This window comes from Stegodyphus dumicola, chromosome 7 (assembly GCF_044657685.1).
Source record: "Stegodyphus dumicola isolate Sdum_Otavi_A_Nest chromosome 7, ASM4465768v1".
Classification (NCBI taxonomy): domain Eukaryota; kingdom Metazoa; phylum Arthropoda; class Arachnida; order Araneae; family Eresidae; genus Stegodyphus; species Stegodyphus dumicola.
The window spans coordinates 91,155,143-91,178,534 of NC_140774.1; the positions used below are offsets into that span (position 1 = coordinate 91,155,143).

At 33.0% G+C, this 23,392-nt stretch overlaps 1 protein-coding gene across 2 annotated transcripts in view; it reads right to left on the bottom strand.

Annotated features, from left to right (window-relative positions):
- Window positions 1–19,454, bottom strand: part of LOC118205643 (uncharacterized) — a 58,467-nt gene extending 39,013 nt beyond the window's left edge. Inside the window, exon 1 of one of the 2 annotated variants that reach the window (XM_085820590.1) lies at window positions 19,298–19,454. The gene's annotated coding sequence lies outside the window, so the exon portion shown is untranslated. The remainder of the gene's footprint in view (window positions 1–19,297) is intronic. The other variant, XM_085820591.1, reaches the window with a different exon arrangement.
- Between the last annotated feature and the right edge of the window lie 3,938 nt (window positions 19,455–23,392).

The window sequence follows — 23,392 nt, forward strand, 5'->3', positions numbered from 1 at the left end:
TGAAATCCGCTTACGCTTGGTTACTCTTTTGTTTCTTGAGTTGGAATGACATTGCTAATGATGAAAGGCAGATGAGAATTTTAAAGAGTTCGAAACTAGTGTTTTCATGATTTATTATGCATAAGGAACCTTCTGGCAAAGATTATCTTTCGATATGCTTTGACTTAATATTTTAAAAAAGAAATCAGGTTTTAATTCCCTTCCCCTCCCTTTTTTTAAATGTGCGGTATAGGTTGCATGAGACTTACTGGGACTTACTGAAAATGTTCAGAGTTATCAACCATATAGATATTATAAATTTTGTTCACTTTGTATTGTATTTTAAGTGATAGAAAGAAGAATAGACCAAGTGAAATTAAATTTACAAGAAATTTAAACTGGCGTGCACTTAAATACTGGAAAAAAAAGTAGAATTTTTGTGTTGCCAAAATAGACAAAGCAAGCAACTTCAGTATCACAGAAAACAATTTTATAGCCAAATAATTGAAACTGAATTTCACCAACTTATTACCTACCAAAACACAGATGTAAAAGAAGCTTCCATCATCAACAAACTAGTAGTCGCCTTTCACCGCAAACTTAAAATTTCTTCTCCACCTGACTGAAACAAATTCTCTAACCTACACTGGTGTGCAAAAATTAAGGACGAGACGGTTTTTTCAATATAACTTTGTACAAAAGCTTTCCAAATCAACACATTTAATACCGTAAGATCCCCAATACGTAAGGACATGAGTAATGTAAGCAACACTTATTAAAACAGAAATCAGAGGGATAAAAAGAAGCTTTATTGAAAAAGTAGCATGGAGCGCAATGCGACTGAAAGCCGAAACATCCCTGTGATGGGTGTCCAGCAAGAAACATCCGGTCTTTAATAGGGGATATGATCTTCCCTGACTGTTAGGCAGGTTTCACAGCGTCTGCCCATGCTGAGAATGAGGGTGTCCATGAGTTGTTGAGGCATTGCTGCCCATTCGTCTTGCAGCGCCAATCGAAGCTCCGGAATCGTTACTGGTGGTAAGGTACGAGCTGCCAAGCGTCTGCCTAGAAAATCCCATACATGCTCGATGGGATTGAGATCCGGAGATCGTGCCGGCCAATCCATACGTTCAATATCCTCACTCTCTAAGAGCTGTTCGGCAGCTAATGTGCGATGACATGGTGCATTGTCGTCCATGAAAAGGAACTGTGGACCCATAGCGCCTCTAAAAAGACGCACATATGGAAGAAGAATCTCGTTACAATAACGGGTCCCGTTGACTGAACCTGCGTCGAAGATGTGAAGGTCTGTACGACTACCAAGCATGATGCCTCCCCAAACGAGAACACCGCCACCTCCATACCTGTCCCTTTCAATGATGTCGAGGAATGATTGCGGCTTCCCCGCTCTCTCCCGATGAGTATGCGATGAGAATCGCTACTCATACTGAATCTGCTCTCATCTGTAAAGAGTACTCGTCCCCATTCATTGTCTCTCCAATTCCGATGTTCCCGGCCCACAGAGAACGCCTTCTCCGATGGGCAGGCGTTAGAGGTACACACCGTACAGTGCATCGTGCAAACAGACCACCACCGTGCAGTCTTCTGGCCACGGTAAAACGCGATATCGGTCGTCCAGTCGCCTGTGTCGTGTGTCTAGCGATTTCTCCCGCTGTCTGCCGCCTGTTTCTTCTGGCCTGTAAAGCAATATACCGATCATCTGCGGGTGTGGTTCCTCGTGGACGACCACTACTAAACCCCCGGATAGCTGTTCCTGTAGTTTGAAATTGTCTCCAAAGTCGTGAAACGATGCTGTGAGCAATTCCGAACTCTGCAACCGCACTTGTCACACTGCGGCCTTCCTCCAACTTCCCAATGATTCGACCTCGGGTAAAAGCATCCAGGTGTCGTCTAACAGATTGATTATTCGCCATTTCTCGCTGAGGCAGCAACTCAGTGTGATTTTAACTGCTATACGGCGTGCAATCTCTTTGCCAGAAATACTGATCTTACACCGACAACATGCTTTATACTACTCAGACACTCCCCCATTACGTCTACCTGCATATCTGTGCATGTGCTACCGTACATCACCTTACTTAATCTCCTGATTGGTCTTTCTGTCCGCTCTGCCTCTTCGTTCAGCTGATATGCTAATTTTTCGACTTCGTCCTTAATTTTTGCGCACCAGTGTATATTCGTATTCCAAATTCCATAAGAAATCACTTAAATTTAAAACAGTTAAAAAAGCAATTTTCACAGCTGAAATTAGAGTTTCTACGCAAATATAAGAAATTCGGCCAGGAGGTAAATAGGCATATTTTTCAGTGCACAAAACTGAAAGATTACTTTTGGTCCCAGTTGGCAAAAAGACACTGTAGGGGCAGAAACTGACTTAATTCACTACTCATCTGAGTTTCAAATGTAAACAAATGGCGATTTGTTAGGCTTAACTCGCTACTTAAAGTTTCTAAATTGTTGATAATTCTACAATTATTGCATGTAGATTAACTAAAGACATAAAAACCACATAATTCAATAATTTTTAAATAAGAAAATGCACAAGTTACGGGCATATAAGAATAAAAAAACTAAGCTCATAGAACGAGGTAACAGAGTGCGAATATATATACATATATACCACTAGTACAGCCGATTGCAACAAAAAAAAGGAGGTGCACAAATACATGTTATAGCAGTCCCATATACAAAATTTCAACGGCTAGTCGTTCTTGAATTATACGAGATACGTACAGACGTCAAGGGGAAAAAACTCTTCTGAATCCATTTTATAATTCTTTTTGGCAAAATCAGTCCTTTATTTAGCCTATAGGTACAGATGTCACGCAAAAACTATCGTTCAAATGGTTTCGAGAGCGGTTGAAATGTATATTTTTGTTGAAATATGATACCCGAAATTTTTCGCGATTGCATTGCTTCCTTTATTTTGTAGAAAGAAGTAAAAACAATTTAAAAAGACAGTATTGTAAGAAAATAAACTATAGTGATATAGTGCAGAAAATATTTGATTTGGGATATATATCCAATTTTCCTCTGATATGAGCAGTATCGCTGCATAAATATAAGCCAGTGTTTCCTATACCTTTCCCATTACTGCCAGATAATACTTATAACTCTCTTTCGTGGTTTCCCCACATGTGTAATGAGCGGAAACCAACCAGTGGGCCTCCGTGAATATATCCCTTTCTAGGATTGGGAGAAGTTTCTTTTATGCTTTGCTTTTACTCAAATCCTAGAAACTAATTAATCCAAATATTTAATTGTAATTATTAATTGAAGATACTAAGAAAACTAGAAAAACTTTGTCTCATGCGAAAATAAACTTACATCTTCAAATTAACAGTGCCAAAAATATCCTGCCCTCCTCAAACAAAAAGTTTAAAGATTATTTGTAGTGATTAATTTCAATAAATCCCAGCAGTGTGGAAGTTTAAATACTGAAATATTCAAATTTTTATTGCATTGAATCAAGAATTAATAATTTTATTTGCATTGAATCGAAGCTGGTTATATGACGTACTTTAGCATCAGCAATAATGTAGCATTAAATCTGCAATCGAAACTGCATGTCATTAAAAGATAAGAAATATTCTAGAATAATGCTGCTGATATAATTAACTCTAACAAAAATAATTTATCTGTACTAAGTTTTTCCTTTAATGCTAAGCTGTTAGAGAATTATCTGAAACATATATTTTGACAAAAATTAATAAACAGCATCTGCTGAAGAATGTGGTGAAAAAGTTTATATATTGAAGCTCATAAAAACTGATTTCGATTAATTTGTCTGTTCAATTCATTCTCAGAATTCAATCCTACCCACGTTTTCAAATTCTTCCCCATTCAGCAGTGTTTTGATAGCCGTTCATAAATCCATTTACCAATACCAATGCTTTTGGAGGAAATTTTTGTTTACTTTCTTTTTGGGTCAAAACGTATTTAACGAAATAAAATAAAACCGTTTTATACTCTTTTGTTTTAAGGCATTTCATACTTGTTCTTCACAGTCTTCTTATCAAAAATGAATTGATTTTTGAATAAAATCAGACTGCAGAATGTGGTGGTTTTTAATAGCAAAATACCTCTTCTTTTTCATTAAGTTTTAAGCTTTTCTTAATCTTAATAGATGATATTCTTCTCTAAATGTAATCACTAATCTCATTTTGACACCTCCTTTCTTTCCTCTTAGCTATAAAAATGTCAGAAATTCTCATAAGTTCATCTTTTAAATTATTTTCTTTTTTCTAACTGCTTTAGCATTTTGATAATACTTTTTGATAATCTGCTTTTTCATTTCTCGCCATTTATAACTCAAACTGGTACATTCGATTCATAAAGCAGACCTAGTGCTGATTCCTGATATTATGCATATTTTAATCAGCCAAATTAAATCTGGCAAGTCTTCCTGTGGCTATTCTCTCTTGAAATTTAAATGGCAAAACTTTTCCACAGCATGAGTGTAATTGTTGTAGAATCCCTCTAGGGATGGGCGTCATTTGAGTTTAAGCTCGTATTTGCTGTACTGTTACTTTCGTATATAGATGGAGTGTTGCATTTAGCAATCGCAAATGTGTTACTTACTTCTGTGAACTGTTGAAATGCATTTTTAATGTAAAAAGGATCGGATTCGCATACGAATTTCAGTTTTGAGCAATGCTTAGATCCTTAATTTATAAAATAAGAAGACCCTTATATGAAACAAGCTGTATTATTTAAGTTATAAGTAAAATATATAATTGCACTTAGAGCACGAATGCACTGTGGCACATCGGATGTACCAGAAAAATAATGGCTGGTGTCTTATTTCAAACTTATACAAAAAGGCCGTTTTAATTTCTAAAACTTTCTAAATCATACGCATGGAATTCAAAGAAATAATTTCCCAAATATTTCCTTATAACTTAAAAGGCATGTAGTTACTTTTAATCTTAATCTGTATGTCATTAATATTATTATTCTAGCAACTCTCTTGTATATTAGTGTACATATCTGTGTCTGAAAAATGGATTTAAAAAAAGGTAATATCAAAAAGATATTAATATTTTTATCTGCGATAAGAATTTATAATTCTGATGCGAGGGGAGTAAATATTTTAATCTTTTAGATACTGGCACATTTTTAACTAAGACGCAGGTATTATTTAAGTTATAACAAACATGGCATATTATTTAAGAAACATAACATGCCGCTCAGATTGTTATGTCATAACATGCCGCTATAATTGTTATGTGGCACGTCACTCCGCTTATGACATAAACCTGATAGTTTTACAGTTTTAGTATATAAGAATATTTCTACTACATTTACAACTAATTTTACTTTGTTACTTTACAACTAATTCCCTCTGTTTAAAACAAAACTCTGCTTGTTACATCATTCTGAACTCGCATGTTATATTGTTAAGATTTTGATTTTTAATATAGCTATTTACCAATTTCTAAAACTAATTCCTCCAATAAGTTTCAAAAAGAAACAAGATGTGAAGTAAAACCAATAACATGAATTCTCATATCTATATCCCCTTTTAAGCAATCTATGCTCTTAGCAAAACTAACCGTAAAACAACTGGGAAAAGAGAGTGCTATAATTGGCCAAATACCACATTTCGTAAATAAATTTTGGCAAAAAAGCTTCCGGCATTAAAAATCATTCAATAAACTATTAATACTGTATGGAAATGATGAACAAATAAATTGTTAGCTTTTACAATTACGCAATTTACTTACTTGACTCATTTGGTGGGTGATTTGTTATAAAAAGTCTTTTTCCCCTACAAGAAGAATTCAAATCTTAATACTTGAAAATTTTAAATGGCTAACTAAGTTGTTATGAGAGTTAAACAAAAAATAATGGCAACATGTCGCAATTTCTTTGCTACTATAGGTACAAAGACTTATATTCCCCAGATACACTCGTCTACTGGACTTCCAGCCTCAGATATCCGATATGAGTCAGTGTGATTAGGATCATTTGGTTAAAATAAAATAGTCACTGCGAAAGATCCATTACAGTATAGAGAAACTATCTATGCGTTAGGGTTGTCGCTGAGCAGCATCAGCAGAAGCGGAAATTCTGATATTGTATGATGCCTTCTAGTAATTCGGCAGAATGTGTTAGACATACTAGGCGATTATGGAGAAATATAAATATCCGTATATATTGAAAAAAGTCTTTTCAGTGCTATTGATGTGTTGCCACTAGTTGTTTAATCCAGACCTTGTGAATTTCTTGTTTACTTTTAGTCTGTCCAAAGCTGAAGTAAAGCGAAAACTTAAAACTAATACTTCATACAGATTGCATCTGATAATTTTTCAGCTACATGCACATGGAAAATGGCAGATAAATGTAAAACAACAAGCAAACTGCATTGGTAGTTTCACTTTGAAGCGAATAAAATAGTAATAAATATCCAAATTGTGTGCAGTGTGTTTTAAAACAATGCTCAGCACGAAGAAATACATGAAACGAACAGTGAATCGGTCCCACTAGCTTATTTTGATCGTTTTATCCCGATATAATCAGCATCTTCTGCATATCTTAGTATAAAGGTAGTATTCTAAAAAATAAAATGTATAGCGTGAATATTATAGTTCTCGCTTAAGAATGATCGGAAGTTTTGAGTAAATGTTATCGTGAAGCAGTGGAATTTTTTGCGAATAAAAAATTTGAATTTAAAAAGTCTGCTAATTGACGCTCTGATGGTATCAAAAGGTATCAAAAGGTAAGATAAGCTAAGAAAGATAAGCTAAAGGTATCAAAAGATAAAAACTGCTTTCAAGTGATCTGCTCGTTTCAAAAACATTTTTTGATATAAAAGGAAACACAGAACGTGTTTTATACATTCCTTATAAAAGTGTGGGCTGTTCTGTCGCAATGTTGCTATCATTAAAAAAATCGCGCTTTTCTCCTAAAATTGATTAATCAAAATGATAGTTTTTATTAAAAAGCTGCTAGAAAGTAAAATTTCTGGTCAAATAACTTCAAACATTTTATAAAAAATTATTTTAATATTTGAAAAGACTGGTTCTGCACGTAAACCATTCAACAGTCAGATAGCAGTTACAAAAAGCAATGGAAATTACTTGTGTGAATTATATTGACAGTCCCTTGTATAACTCTCGTATGAGTGCTCATGGATCTGCAAATGCACATAGCATCGCCAAAGATCATACCGTCGAGTATGGTGTGTAAAGTTCTGAATATACCCTAAAATGCTCTCCATACAAAACTATCCATGTTCAAGAAGTGTTTCATTCAAACAAAATGCTCGCTGTCCAATTTCTCACTCGGATGCAAGTTGAAAGTAGAATGAGTCTGAACCATTTTGGAGACCTTTAACCACCTTCAGTACTGTTAATTCCAAAACAGCAGAACCTGGACAAATCCAAGTGCACTACGTTTCCCTTCCCTCTTCATTTCCAAACGATCATTCTGTGGTGCACATATACAGCAGCATTTATTATCAGCTTCTTCTTTGACGAAGTTGATCTTGAAAGCTGTATCACTTTTTTATCAGTGACTATTGATATGAATATCTTTCGCGAAAATACGTTATAGCAAAACTGCAGCAACGTCAGCATCTACATACCACTATTATTGTTGCACAAAATGAAGCTCCACTGCATTTTCGCAATAAAAATGAGGCAGCTACTTCAGCTTCCGTTTGGAAATGAAAGAATACTCAGCCCCAATTTTCATGTAACACGGCCAAAACATTCACAAGATCTAAAATCCTAAGATTTCCGCTTTTATAGATATCTAAAGAAAGTTCTGTTTAAAGCTTTGTTTAACCTTGAAAAACTGAGCTTTGTTTAACCCTGAAAAAAGTGAATTCTAGCAATGCATATCGCAAACATAATATCTTTGCACAAATACTCAGTTATGTCGTGTGAGCCGGCTACAATTTCGGTTTGTATCAGAAAGTGAGTTATCATACATAACATTTCTTATATCATTCGAAAATGTATATTACTTTTGCGTTGCTTTCCACCACAATAGCGAGCTATTATCCACTAGTGGCTTTTATTATTATTATTATTATTATTATTATTACTTATTTTCTTTTTCCAAACAAAATTCTGTTACTTCATGAGTATTTTAGCAAAATTCCAAGTCATTTTACCCAATAATTCTTGTTTCAGACAGTTGTGGAATATGAACTTTAATTATAATCTATCTTTGATGAATTCTTATCTGTTCTTGAAATTCTTAAAAATTGGTCATCTACACTCATGTCCATAAATTAAGGATAATTCGAAGTCACGCGGAAATCGAACTCTAAAATAAATATATCACCTGTAAAATCATTACACACATCTTCAAGAATCATATGCAAATTTCAGGAAGTAACCAGATGACACCGATGGTACGTCACAATGACGAGAGTGTAAGAGAGTAATATATAAGGAATACAGTAAGTAAAATATATAAGTAAAATTGTTCGCAGGCGCTTTATAAGCATTTCAGTGCAATAAACCGAATAGTTATGACACAAAGGACGCATTTGGATGGGTTTTTATGTGGTAGAATTATCGGCCGTCTGGAATATAGGCGTACCCAACTGTAAGTATCAGACGAACTTGGAATTGCCCAGATTGTCATCACCAGGCTTTGGCAACGATTCCAAGATGATGGTAATGTGAGTAGACGTTACAGCACAGGTCGCCCCAGAGTTACAACGCCGAATGAGGACCGGTATTTGGCAATTACTGCCAAAAGAAACAGGCGGAACACAGCCTCAGACCTGTCTCGTCTGCTCTCTGCAGCCACTGGTACGACAATTTCAAGGCAGACCGTGTATAGACGCTTAGGGCAGATTGGTCCATATGCTCGTAGACCTGTCAGATGCGTTCCACTTACTGCAACTCACTGTCGCCTGCGGTTAGCCTGGAGTAGAGAGCATGCATTGCGGACACCGCAACAGTGGCCTTGTGTGATGTTTTCCGACGAGTCCAGGTTCAGCTTGCAGTCTGATTCTCGCCGGACTTTCATATGGAGAGCTCCAGCTACCCGTTACCACCAAGAAAACATCATTGAAAGACACCGTTACGGGGGTGCAGTAGTGCTCGTTTGGGGTGGAAGTAATCTGGGTTCCAGAACTGACCTGCATGTTCAAATTGGAACCATGACAAGCCAAATCTATCGGGACGTCATTCTGGAACATGTACGTTTGTTTCGGGGCGCCATGGGCGCACAATTTGTGTTTATGGATGACAACGCCCGTCCTCACCGTGCAAACATCGTAAGCCTTCAATCGGAGGATATCACCCGTATGGACTGGCCAGCATTCTCACCGGACTTGAATCCAGTACAGCATGTGTGGGACATGCTTGGCCGACGAGTTGCAGCCCGTCAACCTCCTCCTACACGTCTACCGGAACTTCGGAGAGCATTGCTTTTTGAGTGGTGTAATATCCGCCAAGATCAGATCGATAATTTGATACTCAGCATGCCTAGGCGTTGTACGGACTGTATTGCATCGTCTGGGAGACATGCAATGTGTTAACAATCATACCAACCATGTAATATTGGTTTTTTGTAAATAGGATTTTTTGGAATTTGCTCCAGGTAGAAAAAATCGCTAATTTTTTTAATAATATCAAACATATAGCATCTTTTTTTCTCTTTACCTTTTGTTTAATAAATAAGCTTTACAAATAAGTCAAATTTGTTTTGCTTCTAACTCTTCCTTTGCCTGATTTTGCATTATCCTTAATTTATGGACATGAGTGTAGATGTTTTAATATTTTGTTACTTAAGTTATATTGCTACTAATCAGATCAGTTTAGAAATAGGCTTTGCATTATAAATTTACATTGCATTACAAAACTTAAGAAAAGATTTGGTGATTTTTGATTTCTAACTCTATATATATTACTAAAACCGAACCGATCACTATTTTTAAAGCGGAAAAAAAACTATGTGTAAGCAAAACTCTTCTTCTTTCTTTATTTGCCGTATGAAGGGCACTGGTTTATTAAATATACAGTAATTTGTCAATTTTTAAGCCCCTAAAAATGCTAATATTTTTACCCGCCCAAAAATGTTATCTTGAGTTTCTAGTGTTTTATAGCCCAAAGGGCGTTAGCCCATAAGGGCTATTAATTTCGTTTAAGCATTTTGCGTTGGTTCAGTATAAATGTCGGTTCACTTTTCAAATTGTTGACACTAAATATTATTGCCCTGTGTTAACGTTAAAAAAAGTTCCTTTGGAGGTAATATAAAATTTGAAAACGTTCAAATATTTTTTTTTATTTTTATTTTTGTGATTTTTTTATTTTTATTTTATTTATTTTTGTCGATACTAAATGGTAGAACTTCTTTATCAGTAGTCAATATTTATTTTTCAGCTATTAAATTAATGTATCTCGTTCAAGAGCCCCAAGTTTCAAGATTCATAAATTATACTGAAAGAAAAAAATTCAAAATGTGACGTACACAGGTTGAATTTTATATATTTATTGCATTTCAATCAAAACTGATGATTAAAAGTAGATTATGTATCGATTATTAAGACTGGTATTTAAATTATTTTGGTCCTCGTATGAGGCGCGCCATTATTAACACCAAGTTTGTCTTTTTCTGTACTCTGCGGAAGTGAGAGTGTTTATTTATATTACAGTCGTTTATTTACATTATTTGTATATGAAAAATGCTTCTACAGAGCCAAAAACCCGAAAATAGAAATAAAGGTCTTCCAGCTGTGTCATGATTTTACCCTCTTGTTAAGATGTATTCTTTATGAACAAAATTATATATTACTACCTTATTTATGGAAAAATTAAAAGGGGCCCCTAGTGAGCTGAAAATAGGAAAAAAAAAAAAAGCTTTAAGGTGTATTAGATATAAAATTGTCTAACTACTCTTTTCTTGAACACTATGAAACATTGCATCATAAATTTACAAAAAATTAAAAAAATAGGGCCCTTACGAGAATCAATAACCTAAAGTGTGGGGGGAGGAGTTCTGAGAACTCGGGATCATAGCAAGAGTATTGTTCTTTTTATAGATTATATAATAATTTCATAAAAGTTAATTTGAATTTTTCAGCTGAGTTACACTTCCTTATAACATTATACTGTTACAGTTACAGCATGATACAGTTTACACCTGCAGTGTTACATTTATTAAATTTTTTCATAAAATAATATTATTAAATTTAAATCCTTTTCAAAAGCTTTTTCTCACGTACTTTACATAAATACGTTCGAACTTTACATAAATACTTTACATAAATACGTTTACATAAATACGTTACGTAAATAGTTACGAGTTTTTACATAGATACGTTAATACGTTCAATCATCCAAGTACCCAAAAAATCTAAATTTTATTTCTAAATTTTAAATTTCTGAAAAATTTTAGAATTTTTGGACTCTAAACCTAAGTAATTACATTCAAGTACCCATTTCTATGAATGCATATTAAAAGTATTCCAAAATATATTAAAAACAATTCATAGTTGTCAGCTACACGGGAACAGACGTATCACAGTGGCAGTGGTATAAAATATATACCGATCCTCATAATTCAGGATTTCATCCTAGGTTTTTTAAGCTTCAATTTTATATTTTTCCTCATATTCTTAGGATTGTTATGTTACAATTCATACCGAAATTTACTACCGCCCCTGAAAGGAACAGTACAGGTTTTGAATGCAATGAAAATATCTTAAAGTTAATTTTAAAACGCTTTAAATATGCTTCGAAGTGAACTCTTTCTTATAGTGGTAATATAAATGAGGTTTGAGTGTACCATATTTGAATATTTAGAATATTCCATGCCGTTTATAATATGAATTATAGTGTAAGCTTTTCCGAATTAATAACTTTGTATTACATTTATTACTAGACCCTCACGCCTAGAAATTTAAAGTGATAACAGCGCCTTAATTACTCTTGCGCTGAAGTATTAGCCTTAACACCAATTTTGAAAATTAACAATATCAACTTCTCTGAATAGTTACGAAAGTATTGGAGAAGGAAAATAGATGTTTGCCGATAGTCCTAATTCATTTTTAGCAATAATCTTCTAAATCTTTATATCCATTTACCAGTCACATTCTCGGATTTCGAAACCAATGAGCATAAAAAAATCCTACCTCATTTATATTTAACTGATTTTTCTGCCTTCATAATTATATGATCATCAAAAGTTGATCTGTACCTTTCGCTGTTTCCCACAATAATTGCTTATCATCATATTTATTTGCATAAATATTGGATTCATGCTATAATTTCTATCTGATCTCATTCCTTTTATTTGTTGGCGAACCAAGACCCTATTTGTCTACCAAAAGTATAAAATAGGTTTCTGATTTCCCATCTATATTATCAACACAAATAGATTTATGTAATATATGTATTGCGTAGGAATTACACACAAATATCTCCCTACTTCACATTTTATTAATAGTATTAGAATCTTGAATGCATTTTATAAAAGCTTTCTTATGCTCTATATCGAACTTTTGGGCTGATATAAAAATGTATAAATATATCAGATTTTCGTGTTATCTGATTCTAATAATAATAAAATTTGAAAGCCTTCAAATTTTATATTACGTCCAAAGGGGGGCGTTTTTTTAACGTTTTATATGTTACCGTTATTTATTAAATATCATCTTCTTCACATTTAAACCATAAAATTCAATTCAACAGCAATATCGCAAAATAATTTTAAAATGAGCATATCTTTAGAATTTTCGATGCACAGTCTCGCAGTCTCGCATGCTTGGAGATAAAAATACTTTTTTTTCGTACAGTGTTGTCATTGCTCGAATTGAAATCGTTGAGTTTGTTAGTCAAAAATTCTTTAATGTCTGACAAAATACGAATAAATAACAAAGCAAATTCCAAACTCCAAATGTGGGCTTCCAGATGTCCATATTCGGTGGAGACATATGTTAGTCAAAATTCGATGTCTCTATGTGCCGTTGTTTTTTCACAGTGCGAGAAACACCCATGAATTCATGCAGATACTTCATTATTTATTTTTTTAATGTAATGCAAGGCTCTAATATCTGGTAGCTACAATTTGAAAAGTGAAACGCCATTTATAGTGAACAGCGCAAAATATCATAACGAAATTAATAGCTCTTCTGGGCAAATTGCCCCATTGGGCCGATAGTAATCTCTAAAACAAATTGAAAACTGCTATTCATAATTTCGACAGCTGCAATGAAATCAAAATACCTAGAATTATTTTTTTCGTTGTAACTGCTACTGGTCTATAACTTTGTTTGGCTACCTCTTAAACTTACTTTTAACAAAACTGAACTTTAAGATTCTGGTATGTTATCACTTTTTTCTAATTTGTATCAACTTAGTTGAAAATAACTATTCAGAGTTTAACAATAAAATAAAAGTGTCTATTGGATAGTATTGGCTATTAAGTTATTAAAAGAATTTTTAGTTTTGTTACGGTTGCATGCAGGAGAATTGAAAGTGCTTCCTCGTTTTCACACAAACTAACTGAAAAGCTTTCTCAATCTCGAATAACACCGTCACTAAAATCCGAAGCTAACAGACATTAGGACGAACTAACAGTTTTAGCATTAGACGAATCTTTGGGAGCAGTCAGGAAGAAACAATGCCGAGTGGCTTTAAAACTTTAATCACTCTGTATCAAGCTCAAATGTAACACCTTAAATATTTACTACTAAACTTTATATCATCTGGAAAGAACAAACAGACGCAGTAAAGGTTAAGATAAATGTAACTTAAATAAAAACTAGCTAGAAACTAAAATACTGCAACTTAATTTTTGAATATATACTATTTCCAGATTTCCAATCTCGAATTTTCTTTCTTCTAAGTTTAAATCCATATCTTTCAGATTTATGCTGTTAGGCTTTTTGAGTTTATAAAAAAATTAAGTTCAAAAGCATTGTCATCCAGAGACGAGAGCAATTATATGCTAACAAGTTCTTGTAGATTAACAGAGTTCTGGCATGATACTTAGGTTTAGAATCAGGCGTCATCCACTCAAATAGTGACCCTGATGGTTGCTGTTTTGTGAAGATTTCATTTCCTTCCTTCTCCTTATAAGACTTCTTTCAAATCCCCTTTAGAGCAAAAAAACGCAAAACTTGTTTTCAGCTATATTTCCATAAAATTGAAATATGTTGACTTGAGTGTAATAAAAAAATGCTTTTCCAGGTAGACAAGCATGGTGTCTCTCAAAAAGCAGAAATGCTGAGAAGGGAAAAAGCATAAGTTTATAATTCTAAAAAGAGGAACTCCTTTTGAGTTTCATTCAAAATGCATAGAATTTTTTGTGAAACCAGTATCAACATAAAATTTAATTTTTCGGAAATTTAATTCAGAGTAACGTGCTCACTTTTTTACGCATTTCTTACTTCTTCCCATAGCAACATCATCTCGGAATTCCCCGGTGTTGAAATCCGTGTTTCCATACAAAACCTGCTGCAGTTTTTCTTATTGATAAAAATCCATCGATGTTTGCAGATCGATTAATTTTTATGTTTAATCTATCTCTTCAGATTTGCAGTTTTATCTCTGAATTCAGCTGAGCTCTATTTTGCTGAAGCAGCTAAAATTCAGATTACTTGAAGAACTTATTGCAGTCTAATCCATTACATACTACATGCGAAATTTCAAAACGATCCATCAAATTTTGTGTGCATCTTTGAGTAATAAATATACACACAATCTGTATTTCGTGTATTATTAGACGTTAAAATATATACAAAATGTAAAACTTTTATAATTTTTTTCCAAGAATACACATTAGAATATTTATTGGATCCTTTCAGTTACTTTTCTGTATAACATGTGCCAGTTGCTTTTTTTACAGAAAGTTACGTAAGCTGACAACATTTACTTATTGAATAAAACGTACTGTTTTAAAATCGCATAATACTGTTCTAGTTTTTAACATAAGTACTATCGAATAAAATCCCTTTAAAATGGGACTTTATGTTTCATTCTTTACTTAAATAATTATCTTAAGTGATGATCCTATGAAGGTTATATTATGTTTAGAAATTATAATAGTTGAACTGTTGTCCAAAAAACACTTTATTGGAAATATTAATTCTACGCATATATTTGTCGAGAGAAATTTTTTTTGACGAATATTATTCTATAACGAAGAAGACTGCATTTATTTAATTTTATAGACAAATTTTACTTCTAGGCATTTGCATTTCTTTATATTCTATTTCTAACCATTAAATTTATTTTAATTACTTCATACAAGTTAGCAGTTTTAAAGAAAATAGTGATACTCAGTGATATATTTTTATGATTTTTTACTTTCCAAAAACTTCTCCGGGTGAATGCTGGCAGCTGACTGTTACTTACGTCAAGACCTTGTTAACTATGGTCTACTGACCTATTACAGCTTTAAATTGTAAAAAGATGTTCCTTTCTGATGTTCTTCTTTCGTGTTACTTTCTATGCAGTGCGAAACAGCGTTTTTACCCTCAAAAGCATCCTAAGAAGGTCACTGATCTGGAATTAGTGTTATCTTCTTATGACGTAATGCTAAAGCTGTGTCATTTAACATCACTCATCAGTTATAATCAACTTAAAAAGCATTAAAGGAAAAAGCGTCAATTATAGATCAATATTGTTAAACAGAATGGAATTTTATAGATTACAGTGATCAAGTTAAGCTTAGTCTAACATTATCCAAAATAAAAAGAACCAATTTTTGTTCAGTTTTTTACAATGAACATGAATTACAGATAAAATGTTTTGCTGGCTCAAATTTTGAATATCCATGCTTGCAAATTGAAAGAGAATTAAGCTATTGTAAAATTTGAAATTTTACGAGAAGCCAATCTTAGTTTAGCGCAGATTTTGAATAAAGGACTGTCGGTTTCTAGGGTGATCAAACACAGATCCCTCATCTTCAGTAGCAAAAAAAGCTTTATAAATTCTGAAATCTGTGCCATCGTTTATTGATTAAGCACGCGAGGGCTTTCTGCCTAACGGAAGAGATGCCTTTGTAAAGGAAGTTTGAAGGAAACTGCTGTGTATTTATATTACACACGAGGGAAGAAAACCCCAAAACTCCCATGCTGTTAACCCATTCATCAGAATTTTAAATCGAATCGAGATACCAATGTTCATTGGTCTTATCGACGTGAAAATATGTTTTCGATAATTATTTCATATCCACCAATAAAAATTATATTCAATCCGGCCACGTTTGTCTACAAGTCTCTCCTTCAAGTGTCATCTTTCTAATTGCACAGAAAAATCTTCCCAGGATATAACGCAGAGAACCATTGTCAATCTGTTGCAGCTTTTCTTCAAGTCCGTATTATAATAAACATGACACTCGAAAGAGAGACTTGTAGACAGACGTGGCCGGATTGAAAATAATTTTTATTAGTGAATACGAACTAATTATCGAAAACATGGATATTTTTCGTGACACATGATCGTGGGTACAATACGCACCTCACAATTTTATACAGAATATCACAATTTAGATGCGGCATAGGTAACAACACTACAAAGCAAAAGGAGCGGAGTAGCGTCTCGACGGCAAAAGACCTGAAGCTAAAGTGTGCAATTATCCAATATGGAAGCTAAATTAGAATGTTTTAATAATTACTTTTACATAATATTTTTTACATTCCTAATTGCATTTAAATGAAATTTAACCAAATAATAATTTAAGAGTTTTAAAAAAATTAATCAACGATGCCAAAAAGAAGGCTTCATAAAAATTTCAAGACACACACATATGCATGCAAAAGACAAAAGTACAGAAAATGTTTAAATTCTAAGTATACTTATTTCTCTATTCTTTTGTTGTTTTTACACATTGCAAACGTTTTACCATTAAAGGAAGTATGTTTTCTGTTTCTTCTATAGTAATATTACTTCATGTTTATTTCTTCATTCATTTTGCAATAATTCAGCTTTTACTGAAAATATATGCTTTCTAATTTGCCTCTCCTATTCAGTCTATATATATTCTGCTAGATTTGAACCAGGAAACTGGGAAGATATTTGATCACTTCTGGGTAGTTGTACAACAATCAAAAGTGACCATTTAAAGTGTCGTTTAGGATCATTGGCTTGATGCAATGCAAAATTCTTTCTGATTATTAATTTTTGCCCTCATGCATTCGAAATCTGTTTTAAAGTGTTCAAATAATTTTCATGCTAAATTGAAGTATCAATTAAAATTATTAAATTGTATAGTTTTTATTTCCAAAATATGCAATTCCATACTCGGATACTTCCTCCACCATATTTTACTTCAGGTACCAAATTCTTCGAATTTACTTTTTAATGTTTTTCATTAACCAACATGGCGACTATCCGAGAAGAAATATATTAAAATTACTCTCATTCAGAAGTTCGCTTGAACCCAGTATAATAAAGGCCTATCTCTCACTGATTTTGTAAATGAATTCCAAAGGCTTTTGTTTTCCTTACTTCCAAAAAATATTTATCTTGCTGAATGACTGTAATATCCAGCCGATGTAACAATTTGTCAGCTGCAGAAGATCCTGATGGTCTAAACTTTACTTTAAAATAATCAGAAAGTTTTACAGTGCAGTTTTAAAACATGAATATATTGAGATTTTTCAAAGTAGACAATGCAGGTCTCGAAAAGTAAACTTTGACTGAAGACTGCTTTTTCCCTGAATTCCGAATTCGATTTTGTTCTTTTAATAGCTTTACAAGTATTACATATAGAAGAGTGTGGCAAATTCAAATATTTTTAACAATTAACCTGGCGTACTTTCATGAGCCTGAAAAAGTGAAATGAAAAGAATAGATTTCTAACCCCACTAAACGTTTTTATGGTTCTGGGCTACACGATGCGCTGAACTAAATTTTATTTGCATATTAAATTATTGTCATAATATCACAATAAAAATGTATAATAAACAACTTTTGCAAGTCTTAATTTCTTTGGAAGGAATATGTTGATCCAAGACTCTTCTGGACTTTTTATTAATTTTAATTAATATTTCTCTTTTAAAGTTTTCTTAAATTATTATCTTGATAAATTTATATATTTATATATAGCGCTTAAAAACTGACCGAAAATCTTCAGTAAGGACGTTTATAAAGAAAGCTAGTCAAATTATTAATTGATCTGTAAGGTTTATCTTAATTTCTTAACAGTTAATTTTTAATTAAAAGATACTTTCCTGTCTTTCCTTAATTTCAGCTTACAACTTCCGGCCAGAACGTATTTTCAGAATCGCGGTTGAATGCATATGAGGAGAAGAAGTATTTAACTGTGAAGTTCTACTAACTTCGTGATAGAGCCAGAGATTCTATACAGCGCGTGTTAGCCTTTTGGCTATACTCTCTCTAAAGCTATTTTTACGATCGGCCGCACTTTAAGCCCTTGATAGCTTCGCCGTTAGTTAGTGTTAAGGGGCCAACTCTGTTAGAATCTTGATAGCTTCGGCTATATCTTTTTAGTTAAGATTAGTTAAGTTTTATTTCTTAGTTTCCTGAGTTCAAGTCCGTGTGGAGGCTTTATTGTAAAACTCCCAGAAGAAGTCGTCTGTGAACTTAACTCTGGAGTGGAACTTAACTGTGTACTCTGGAATAATAAAGGGTAATTAACCCTTCTCGAGTTATGTTCTTTGTCTACTGAACTAAAGCGCTTACCTGTTCCTAAGATTCCTCAACTTTATCTGTAAATTAAAAGACAGGAATCTTACAGATGCATTAAGATATACGGTGGAATTAAGAAAAGAGTATATGTTACGCTGGCATTATTCTTATTATGATTTAATATCGTTTTAAATTATTTCTTTTAATTATTTTACTTTTTTTATTCATTAAATGCTAAATTAAACGAGTAATGTAATATCTAATAGTAATGTAAATAGTAAACAAGACTACGTATTCAAGTTTTCATTTCTTCTAAATGACAACATCGACAAGTGGCTTTTTTGCGGTTACTTAAAACAATCCTAACAAATTAAGGAATGTTAATCTCTTAAGCTTTTAAAAATGTAAAACTTCTATAAATTAATGTACGTTAAATTATTACTTTTGTAAATCATTTATTTTTTGCAGTTACGTCAAACTCTGAAATTAAAACTACTACCGCTTTTTAAAAAAATTAGAGAGAAAAGTTATTTCTAATAGTACCTCGTTTAAAAAAGATGTGTGATTTTATATATTACAGAAAAACTGGTAATGTGATTATACTTGATCTATAATCATGAGATAAACATTATTTGAAAAAATATTTCGTTAATCCAAGTGAAATCGAAAGGATAACGGGAATCAAAATGAAAACAAAGGAATAAATAAATAAATAATAAAACAATACGCACCTCTAAAACTTTTCAAGAGTGAAAATGGTTGAATGAATATCCAACTTCAGCGTCTTCAGGCGAACCTGTCTCTATGGCAACGACAAAATGTTCTTATCCCAAGCAGTGAAAAGATCGTCTGCTAACGGTCGGCCATTGCCATCCCCTTAATATAGGTGATCCACATTTCACGTTCCGTTTTTAGGACGATAGTCTCCCCTCCTGTTTGCAATCCCGCCCCCCAACAACAGGTTCTCTTCAAGCTCTTTTTTATTTGTGCTCGATAGGAAGTTAATTAGTTTTAGAATTTTATTTCAACGTGTTTTCTTTTTTGTTATTATCGTTTTCTACAGGATGACGTTCTCTTTTTCCGGTTACGGTTTTTTGTTCTCTTTCACTGCTACTTATAGCTTTGGTGACAAAGGTTTTCCCTTGTTTTATGAGGTGCAATGTTCTCTCTGTCCCATAATGATCTCAAATAATTAATACAGTCTTTTTATTGATACAGTTTTATAGAGCACGTTTCTTTAGCGAGTTACATGATTTTTATTCGTTTGAATACCTTCATCTAAGAATCATATTCTTATTTTTCTAACGAGCATTAACACGTGAGGAAAAAATTCCTTATTTTTCTTGGGAATGTAAGCATTTTAAAGATGTAATAGATAAACATGCATTACAAACATATTTATTATGGAGTAAATTGTTATTTTTATTAAACTAGCACACATTTACTTTTATCTATCCCGGAAAGAGATGTCAGTATAATCTTCTTTCTTAACCACATCAGACGCAGTGACATAAGAAAACTATAAACCATGCGCTGATCCTTCAGGCTAAAATATATACTTAAAAAATATGATGAGGAGTTCTAAGGATCTTCTTTTGAGGAAAAGAGGCTAACCTATATTGAAAATTTAATCAGGGAAGCTCGTAAAGAATTGTATAATAATGTAAACAAATACGGCTGCTATAGTAAAAAAAAAAAAAAATTAAGCTTAGCCTCACGTAAACAACGTTTAATTGTTGATAATGCTACAAATATTGCATGCAGATTAACTACAGGCATAAAAACCTTAACCGGGAGATAAAAACAACATGATTCAATAATTTTTAAAGCAAAAAATGCTCAATTAACCAACATATAAGAAGGAAAAAATAAGCTCACTGAGCCGAATAATAGAGTGTGTGTGTGTGTGTGTATATTCTAATACCCAATCAATTTATTAACCATTGCCTTAAAAGAGCAGGCGTTAAATACTCTCTCTAAATCATTTAACTGATAGGGATATGATAATTTGTTCCTAAACCTGAGAAGGCGGTATAAGTTGGATGACTATCAGTTGAAGGATTTGTATATAGTGTAATTACTCAGTTGTATATATTGTATAAAGCTAATTCTCTTCAGACTTATGCTGTTACTAAAAAAAATGGGCCTATTTCATAATCTTTAGTCTGTCAAGTAGCTCTTTGACAGTGTTTTCCTTTCTTAAATTCTTAATCGTTTCGACACGACAATTAACCAGAAACTAATTAATTTCCATTCACTAGTATTTTCAAAAAAAATTTTTAACAGACGGTTTCACTCAAATAAGAACTCCACAGAATACATCCCTCAAGAATTCCGAGTACCACCCACTACCATAAATTACTTCACCCAAGTCTTACCGACTGATATTATTCAAAATATCAGTCGCTGCCGCTAAGAAGTTTCGGAAACACTACACTTCTGAGTCAGACGCGAAGAGAACACTTTGCACACTCCCCACTAGAAAGAACGTAAGTTAATTAATACTTTTTCTGGCCTTTATATCTTCATGTACATTCACTTTTCTAATTATATTTTTTATTTTTATATTATTTTTTATTTGTTTTTACAAAGTTTGCATTATTTATCTTATATTTTGTAATTTTCTAATGTTTATTTCAACTACTTTGAATTCTATTTCATAATGACAATTTCCAATGTTTAATTTTTGCAAATAATATTGAACTCAAATGCATAAACACGAGGGTGTCGGGGGACGGTTACTCGAGCATTTTCGAAATTTACTGCAGAAATTGCTTTTCACTCAAAATTGAATTGGCTAAAATGCTTAATAGGAATAAGTTCTTTGAATATCAGCATTGGTTCATAATCCCTTCTATTCACAGAAATATTTGACCTGACTTGAATTGCCGGTTTGGCTTAGCCTTATTGCTCGAGTAAAGACGAAACATCTTCTTATTTATTTATTAATTATTGTTCATTGAACGGGAGTTGGTTTGTTACCCTTGAAAAGTTAACTAATTTCCGATCAATGACAATGATTACATGCATTTAATTTAATTCTTGCCTTTAATTTATTCCTTTCACAATTGAAATTTTGTTATTCAGGATTTAATTCCAGTCCCCGTTAAAACAGTTTTAACATTTTACTTTCAAGTTACTTCAAAACATCTTTCAAAATATAACTTGTTAGTATGGATTCACTCTTTTAAGATAATCCTACTGTAATTAAATTTAGGAGATAATATAATCAATTAATCGATATTATTTAGTAAATATATATATATATATATATATATATATATATATATATACTTTTGGTACGGCCGATTGCAACCAAAAAGGGAGGTGCACAACTACATGTTATAGCTGTCCTACATACAAAATTTTAACTTTCTGAGGCTACTCATTTTTGAGTTATGCGAGATACATAGATACATACGTACGTATGTACAGACGCCACGAAAATAATCTCTTTTGAATCCATTTTAAATGAGTTTTATAATTCGTTTGAGGAAAAAGAGACCTTTATTCTGTCCTTACGTACAGATATAACGCAAAAACATCGTTAAATTGCATTCGATAGCCGTAAAAATGGATATTTTCTTTGAAATATGATAACCGGAATTTTTCATGATTACAATACTTCCTTTACTTCGTACAAGGAAGTAAAAACCGCTAAATGTTTGTCCTCACATATCAGATTAATGTTTACTTGCTATGGCTTAGGTCCTCTTTAAGCTATTATATCTATAGTCAAGAAACTTGTGTAATGTAACAAAAATTCTGAAAGTGTAATTAACATAACTATATAACTATACTTGACTACAACTCGTATTTCTATTCGCTGTCAGAACGAAAATTACTTTTAACTCTTTCACGTAAATCGATTTAAAAATTTGTTCTTTCTAAAATCTGAAACTTCGAAATTGCGAATTTCTGTTCGAAAAAAATTCTTCCTCCAAAGAGTGTAAGACTCTAGCTAAAAATTATTTGCTAGGCTAGATCTTTGCTTGAACTGTGAAGCGACTATTCGCTAAGTTCAACTTGTATCAGTAACTATGCATAAGAAGTGCGAAAAGATCCTTTTATTCAACTTAAGAAGAAAATGAACAGGTGACACTCCGGGTGCGTACAACGCGTCCCCAACAATTTTGGCGGCTATTCAAAACAGAAAACATAAAATTAAAACTAATCCTAATTTGATTAATCAGCCAAAGCTCCACGGAGATAATTTAACGGATAGTTAGCTCTTGGCTAATACCACCGATGTAGACTAACCTGCAATTAATATGCACAGCCGTAAAATAGAATGCTTAAGTAACAGAAATCTAACGTGGCCGAAAGGCAGAACACGCTGTCAACACGATCTGTCTGATGCAACTCAGACAACGGCTTAAGTATTAGCTTTGAACCCTATTTTGCATAATGCACGAAATTAAAATCTCATTCTAGCAAGAAAGTGTGTGTTAAAAAATAAGAGATATAAGGAAGCTTACTTCAAAAATTAAATTAACTATTAATAAAATTAAAATAAAACCCCAAAGTGAATTGCCAGAAAATTCCCACTTGCTTTCTTAACTGAAGTGATTATTTTTCCATTAGATCCTTAGTCATTTGTGCCAACCAGCGGCCGAGTGGTAAAGTCGCTTAACGCTGGTAGCTCGGTCCGAGGTTCGAATCCCGTGAACGGATTGGCTGCATGGGCGATTTGGTGCTTTTCCCCATATATAACGTGTATAAAAAATAAAAACGAGCCAGTTTCCATCCACGAAGGCATCCCTCCACGAAGCAATTCACAAAGGCGTCCCTCTTCTCAGGCAGATAGCCCTCCAGGCTTTGCTCTA